The sequence below is a fragment of the Echinops telfairi genome, unplaced genomic scaffold (genome assembly GCF_000313985.2).
Source record: "Echinops telfairi isolate 266 unplaced genomic scaffold, ASM31398v2 ScPeMD7_6;HRSCAF=24_0, whole genome shotgun sequence".
NCBI classification, from domain to species: Eukaryota; Metazoa; Chordata; class Mammalia; order Afrosoricida; family Tenrecidae; genus Echinops; species Echinops telfairi.
In genome coordinates, this window is record NW_022103902.1 from 17,707,441 (window position 1) to 17,715,564 (window position 8,124).

Here is an 8,124-nt window from a genome sequence, read left to right on the forward strand (position 1 = left end):
TGTTTTCTCAATGTTCAATTGCTCTTGTATATAAATCTTTTTTCTTAGACACATATGTGTGTCCATGGATTTGTTTCTCTCGTCCACCCAGACGGACACAGAAGGCTAGAACTGGAGTATGATTCCAAGGTGAATGGTACCAACTTGGAGCAACCAGATGAGTTAATAGTGCCAGAAATGACAATGAAAAAAAGGAGCCTAAATCTAAAACAGACTTAAGACAGTCACTGAAAATCAATAGGCAATAGGAGCTGGGTATTGATGAAGAAGATGTAGAACAGTTGGAGACAATGAACAATGCATTGCTACTTCCATGAAATGTCACTATGAATGTATTTAGACATCTAGATATGCACCATAGACTTTGTTTTCCCCTTTCGTGTTTATTGAACATTTGATGGTAGATTAAGCTTGGGATATCCTGTTTACATCCGAATGCTGCTCTTAAAAAAAAAGGAAAGGGGGAAGAAATCTCAACCTTGGAACTCTAAGCAATCTCCAACTCTGAGAAGATGTTATAAAATCCAGCTCAAGATCTAGTAGAAATGCTTGGACATTTCCTCGAAAAATTAAGGATTGGAATACATATGAGTTTCTTATTTCACGTTGACTCCAGATGCAGTCAGTGACCATTTCCCATAGACGGTTGGTTCACTGCATGAAAAGTTTAACACCGGAACGTTTGGCTTAGAATTATTTGCATGTTAAGGTAGGAGGTTTAGGTGAAAATATGTTTCCCTTCCTGAACTAAGGTGAAAATATGTTTCCCTTCCTGAACTAACTTTGAATCCACAGTTAAAGAAAAATAAATAACTGTGTGACATATGCCCATGAGTTGTTTTTAAACTTCTTCCTGTGAATTAAATGGGGGATTACAAAACAAAACAGCAGTTGTCCACGCAACAGTTCCTGGCTGTTTTGTTTTACTTCATTCATTGTAACCCCATCTGTGTACCATCGCCTGCACCTCTCTGTATCGTTTCCATGCCCGTTCTTTCCCAAGACTTCTGGACTTTCGGATAAATGAAAGACCATGATGTTTTAATAGAACAAAATTTGAGTATAAATAATCTATCTATCCCGTGATTAGTCTATTGATGGTAAATTTTAGTTCCGAATGTAAATACAAAATCAAGCGTACTTGTCTAGTTGTTATGGTCTAACGGTGAAAATTGCTATCATTTCTTTTTTTCAATGTTTCAAAAAACATTCATTTCTGTCTGCTTTGGATTTTCTAGTAGAGTAAAAATGTGCAGACGACCTAAAAGTCTTACATGCACAATAGTTAGCTTTGTTCAATGTACTTTCCAGGCTTGATTCTTCTTCCTATCATTGCTAGTTGTCTATTTAATGACATTCAGATAAAGGATGAGTGAAAACCCGACATAAAATACATAGACACATGGGTAGAAAGATAAATAAATGGAGGCACGCAAGTACATTTAACCCCCAAAAGAAACTGTGCTTTCATGAATATAATGGTGGCCATCATGACACTGGTAATTGCTCCCTATCTTGAGGCCACAAAAGATATTCTCTCATGTCGTCGAAGAAAATACACACTGCCCCTTCTCAGCATCTGGCTCCAGGCAGATCACAAGATTTCTAGGAAGGGGATAGAATTATCTTTGTTGGGTTAAATGTCAAAGGCCAGACTCAGAATTTTAAGGAGAAATATGATTCATCTTTCTTCCACAGAAACTACTTCTTCTTGTCTTTTGGGAAAAGATTCAAGTGTATGACAATTCTATTTCTCGTCCTCTAAATATCTTATTCTCCAAGAACTTCAGATAGCTTAACATTATACAGAAATTTATTAAAAAGAGGAAAATCAAAGAGGAATGGGAATAAAAAGAGTCTTAAATCACTGAATTCAGAAGCTAATTTTTTTTTTAACATCAACTATCTATGAGATAGGTAGCCCAAAAGAAATCATTTGCTTTGTAAGAGATGAGTGGTGCTCACCACAATATTTCCGTGAGTGGGAGCCCAGGGTAATTTACCACTCTTAACAACACGGCTGTCTGGATTGCAGTTTGGGAGTGTCTCAGCCTCTTATATTACAGTATCAAAATTGCAGGAACTATAGATGATATGTCATTACCTTCTAGACAGACAAGCTACTAAATTATTTGTATGGGGAACATGAGCCGCTTACTTATCTTCTTGATAAGGACAGAAGACAGGTGGGGAGTGTCTGAGAGGCAGACAGTGGTGGGGACTCCTGTGTCTGGGTTGCAAAAAGTCACTCCTTGGGATGTGGTGTCTGAGTGGCACACTGATAGTAGCAGACACACCAGCAATAGAAAATGCTTCCAATGTGATAAACAGTGGGCGAGGGGATGCTGCATCTTGACTTCAAATGAACAAGTAAACAACATGCAAAACTCTATGCAAATGAGCACCGTTTTGTGATCGACAGGACAACTAAGTATAAAATAAGAACAGGATTTTTTTTAATGAGTCAAATAAACAGTTCGATAAGGCTCATTAGATTGGTATGGGTTAAACACCCCAAAATCTTTTTTTGTTTTTTTTCCTGGTGAAGATTCTGAATCCACAGACTTAGTAACCAGCTCGAGATTATGAAGCTTGTCAGTAACAAAGAACAATATCCAAACCCCTCCTTTTGGTCTGTGGAAGGGCACATAGATACACGGTAGCGGGGAACACAGAAAAGGAACCCCATGAAATCAGACATGGCTAAATAGGAAGACAAGTAAAAGCTGAGTTTCATCACTGATGTCTGAACCTAGAACTTCATGAGACTCCTTTTCCTTCCCCTCAACCTCTGTGCTGCAAATCTAAATGTTATAGTTGCCTCATAGCAATTAAAGTGCCATCTCTTGTTATACTGTAATCTAGCGCCAACTAAATTGTAGACGAGTGTACCAGCCCAATAGATGAAAAGCCAATGATCAACATGCTATCCAAAATCCATATCCACTTCAAATAAATTCCTATTTGAGGATTGAGTAACTTCAGGTGTATGTGGCCAACGTTAGTACAGGCCAAGAACAACAATGCTGAATAAATTAACACACGCACAGGTATCCAAAACCTCTCTCTCCCTTGGAAATCACAAGAAGAGATGCAGGCTAAATTGGAGAAGGTAAATTACAGCTCAAAGTCAATAAATGGCACCAATGAAGCTTTAAGTTCCGGAGGCATGCCTCCATTTCAAGAAAAAATATTTCCATTAATTTGAGGGGTGGGGGGCAATTTTCCTTCTGATAAAATCTCAATGAGCCTTCTTGTACTCTTCTTCAGCTTCCTGTCTTTCCTTTTTTTTGAACTGATGTTTGAGTCAAATAATTGCATTTTAACCTGCATTTTAATATTTCTGATCTCTCCTTTTGTTGATTAGGTTTTGGGTAGAAGGAACTCAGAAGAGAGAGGGAGAGGGAAATGACAGATATGGAAAAGGACTAATATTTCTTCTTGAGAGGCCTACTTTCTTTTATTCTCTTCCACATTCCACCCACAACACATAAAGCAAAAAATATAATTAGGGGTTGCTCATGTTTACATCAACTTTATTTGAGCAAAATAAAGAGAAGAAGAGATTGAGAGTTAAGGTAAACCAATAGAGAAGTAGGAAACTCAAGTGTAAAGACAAGGAGGTTGACAGCGAGATATAGGTAAAAGGAAAACGCAAATGAAGAAGTTATAAAAAGGACAAACGGACACGTAGAAAATGAAAAGACTAGAAAGTGATAGCCTTCAGTCATTCTTAAGCTGCCTGTCTTTGATATTCACAGTGTATCTGCTGTGAAAGTATGGAGACTTCAATAATTCAATTCGTTCTCATTTATATTTCTATAATTATGTGACATAAACTTTCCATACAATATACATTTACATTTCTCTATATTTCTACTTTATATTTAAAGATGACTGAGTTTAAAAATCAGCTAACATAGCTTTTGGAAGTAAGAACACAGGGCATCCCCATCAGCTCACCATCCATTCAGTTAGCCAGCACTCTACACATCTTCTGACCATTTGTCTATACCAGTGCGCTATTGATGTACGTGTCTTCCAAGTAATCTATCTATTGAACACACATATGAAGCAGATACACAGAAAAGTCAAAATTCAAAAGTGGCTCTGCTATCAGAAACAGTGAGTGTTATTTTAAATTTTACCTGACCACCAACTCCCATTGGTTGTGTAAATTGCATTATGCCACGTAAGGATTTTTTCTGCACAGTTGAATAATTCAGGTATTGGGATATGTAGTTAGCCTTCACTGGTTCAATATCCCTCTTTACACAAATTATTCCCCTGGGCTAAGCAATGCCTATGGTACTATTAACAGGAGACTGTTATGCTCCAAGGAGATGACTAGTATGATTCTCTACCATAAATTAATGAGGAAGTGTGAGAGCAGATTAAAAAAAATCACACACAAAAAAACATAGATTGAGGAATGGAGTTTGAGCTCAAACTTTATCCTAGTTCCAATCTAAGAACAATTAGTTCTTACCACATGGTCCTCCTCAATGCTCACCCTCATGAAGGAAACAAAGTACAAATGGGTGCTATAGCAAAGTGTGGTGAATTAGATGGTGCCCGACTGTCAGATAGGCTAGTGTCCCAGGTCTTAAAGGCTTATTTCCAAACAAGTAGTCATCTAAGTGAGAAGTCAGCTAAGTCTGCAGGGAAGAAGCACACCAACATCCATGACCCAGGGATTGTATATTCGTTAATCTAAAACCAAACGAGAGAGGCATATCAGAGTTTAAATTGTGAGACTATGATTTGCGGAAGGCAAATGACAGTGGAAGCCCAAAATACATTTGCAAGATCTACACAGGAAATAAGCCTCCAGTGATTTCCCTCTCACCATAATTGAGGGATGGGAATAAGCTGGTTACCAAACAGAGAGTATTAGAGCGACGGCTACAGCAGACTAAAATGATAAACCTGAATGGTTAAAACCTTGCACTTGATCATCCCTCTTATACCCTTATGAGCTTGATTAGCTTTTTAATATTTTCTGAATTATTTTGTTTTGTTTTGTTTTATTTTTTTTCATATTGATCTCTGATGTATTTTGTCATTGTGGGTAGCCTTCTTAAATCTTTGTTAGGCGTGTGTCTGAAATCCAGGACTGATGAAGCTATAGAGACAATTAGAATAGGGGTTCCTGGGATGTAGGGTGGGGGTGGGGGAAGAGAAGGGTAAAGGGGAGCTGATACCAAGAAGTTCAAGAAGGAAGAAAATGTTTCAGAACTGATTCTGATAACAATTGTAAAATATTGCTTGATAAGATAGGACTGTGGAAGGATATGATATCTGTATTAGCTCCTAATAAAATGGTTTGGAAAGAAAATACACAACCCTCAAAAAAAAAAAAGAATGAAAGAAACAGAAATGTGAAGGTAACTAAAACAATATTCAAATGTAAAAGACTTCAGGAGCTAACAACTGATCACCCTCATTTGAATCTCAACACTAATTACTGAACACATTAAATAATATTATTTCTCAATGGCTACAAGTCTTTGATGAACTCTAGCAATAATTTGTTTTCCCGTCTTATGCTTCTCTCTCTCCCTTTCCCCCTCCCTCCTTCTTTTTTTGTTTCTTTATGTAAGGATACAAAACAATCATATTCTATTCCTATTGCCAGGACTCTGCAAGGGATGTTTATAGTATAAACATAGTCTGAGGGTTTGCCCCAAAGATAACTTCTGGAGGCAACCTGGGCTCTTTCAATTGGGAGTCTTTGTTGTTTATGGTTCATGGAGCTTTCTTCAGGACTCTGGTGCATGATTTGCATGCCTGGTTTACCCTGTCATGTAAAATAATACATTTGCATGCTAGGAACTATAGACTGAGTATGATCAGGAGCAAGTGCTTACTAAATACTGTGTCCCAGGTGACCACTGACAGTATTGGGACTAATTTCCAGACCTGACAATTGTTCATTATAATGATCCATTTTAGGGACTGTTGGCCAGATCATAAACCCTTCAAACCTCATTTTCCAACACCCCCCAACAAACAAACAAACAAACACGTAAACAAACAACTCACTGTCCTGGAGTTCATTCTGACTCAGAGTGCCTCTACAGAGCATAGAACTCTTTACAGGAGTAGATAGATAGCCTCATCTCTCTCCAGTGTAGCAGTTGACGGTTTCAAACTGCAGATCTTGAGGTTAACAGTCCCATGCATAACTGGCTGTACCACATTGAGCTGCTAAGCTCTAAAGAAACTCATTTAGACCCTGAAAAATGCTTCTGAATAATGTATATAATATGAAAACCCTACTGTCAGAGAAAGACACTCAATTTAACAGATTGACACAGTGGCTACAATAATGGGCTCGGCTCTAACCATTGTCAGGAAGGAGCATGACCGGGCAGGGTTTTATTCTGTTGTATATACAACTTGTGGTCGTGGGTTTGGTTTGATCCGGGTTACATCCTTTTACCATACTTTAATCAATCTGTAGGCTGAGATCTGGTGGCATAATGAGTTACACATGGAGCTGCTAAGCACAGGTCATTGAGAAGTTCAAAAGTACCAGTCACTCTGAGGGGGATCAAACAGCGTGTGTCCCCTTAAGGATTTAGTCTCCCAAACTTGGAGGGGCAGTTCTATTGTGTTTTAGGGGGTCACTATGAGACGGAGTTGATTCTATGGCAATGAATGCATGCTGGGCAGAGAATCTGAGAATTTGGCCTATCGGAAGATGAATGTGGCATCGGATTTGGAGGAAGACCCATGAATGGACTTGAATAGACAGAAGACACAACCTCACTGGCTGGAAGCTAGGTGGACTTCAAGTACTTCCTCATTCACATCAAAGACTACGGTGTTCAATGTAAATTACAACTCAAGGTGAAGAAAACAAAAGCTCTCAAAAGTGGATCAATAAACAACATCGTGGAGAAATGACAGAAGTGGTCAAAGATTGCATTTTACTTGGATTTGCGGTCAATAGTCAGTAGTCACAAAATCAAAGGACATATTGCACTGGGTAAATCTGCTGCGAAAGAATTCTTCAGAGTATTCAGGATCAATGATGCCACCTTAAAGGCAAAGGACACCTGACCAAAACCATAGCATTTCCATTCAATTCCTATGCATGTCATTAGGGAATGTCTGAGGAGAACTGCTGCCTTTGAATGACGTTCTCAAAAACACTTTGAAATCACCATGTTTTTCTGCCCAACAAACAAGCAAATCTGTCTGGGGAAAAAGTTTAAGCAGGATGCTCCATCGAAGTGAACATGGCTAGACTTCATCTCCCGTACTACCGACATGTTATCCGAAGAAAGCAGACCCTGCTTGGTAGAGGGTCAACCAAGGAGAGAAACACCCTCAGCAAGAAAGATGGACTTAGTGAGGCAACAACAGGCTCAGGCCTGACAATGATGGAGAGTGGACCCCTGCTGTGCACAGGGTGGCTCAGAGTGGGGGCCAACGTAAGGGCACCAACAGCACTGTCCTACCTACAGTTCACACGCTGGCCTGCTAACTGGAAGGTTTGCACATCGAAAGTAAGGCGAATTCGTGTTTCATAAGATAGGGGCTATTTGGGTTTCTTTTGTTTTTCTTTTTTTTCTTTTTTTCAGGGGAGAGCGCGAACGCAGTCCCCCAGTACCACAAATTATGCAGTCGAGTTTCCCACATTTGGGGAAATCACAGGGGTCAGCACACCGGGAGTGCAATGGCTAAGCCTCGCCCTGGGAAAACCACCTTCCTGATCATGGTGTCTCCGATAGGGGCTATCTGTATTTTTGCTCACCATTCGTATTTCCCCTTAACTTATTAAAACCTTAGTTTCAATGTGTAATACACATATCGTATAACGATGAATGAGAAACAGACTTCATTGTGACCATCATACAAGCTTCTTGTTATCAAGTAATTAAGGTTTAAATGCAGATTCTTTGAGAAATGCATTTAGACAGGAAACTAAAATAAAAATTCACTCGTATTTTCAGTCCTTCTCTGTTATCTACATGTATGCATTAATTAATAATAGAAAATGTTATATCAGATATATCATATATTACAAAATAGAACAAGTTTAAGAGAAAATAAGATACATAGGCAAATCTTTATTTATGTGTTTGTTCTTGTTGGCTGCTATTAAGTCAGTTC

General features: G+C 38.7%; 1 protein-coding gene and 1 non-coding gene across 3 annotated transcripts in view; both read right to left on the reverse strand.

Annotated features, from left to right (window-relative positions):
* The window catches only part of LOC101652203 (limbic system associated membrane protein), a 757,030-nt gene that overhangs the window by 701,723 nt on the left and 47,183 nt on the right, over positions 1-8,124 (reverse strand). The gene's annotated exons all lie outside the window — the stretch shown is intronic.
* Positions 7,590-7,753, reverse strand: LOC115868058. Its single transcript, XR_004045389.1, has one exon. It is a non-coding gene; the product is annotated as a U1 spliceosomal RNA (small nuclear RNA).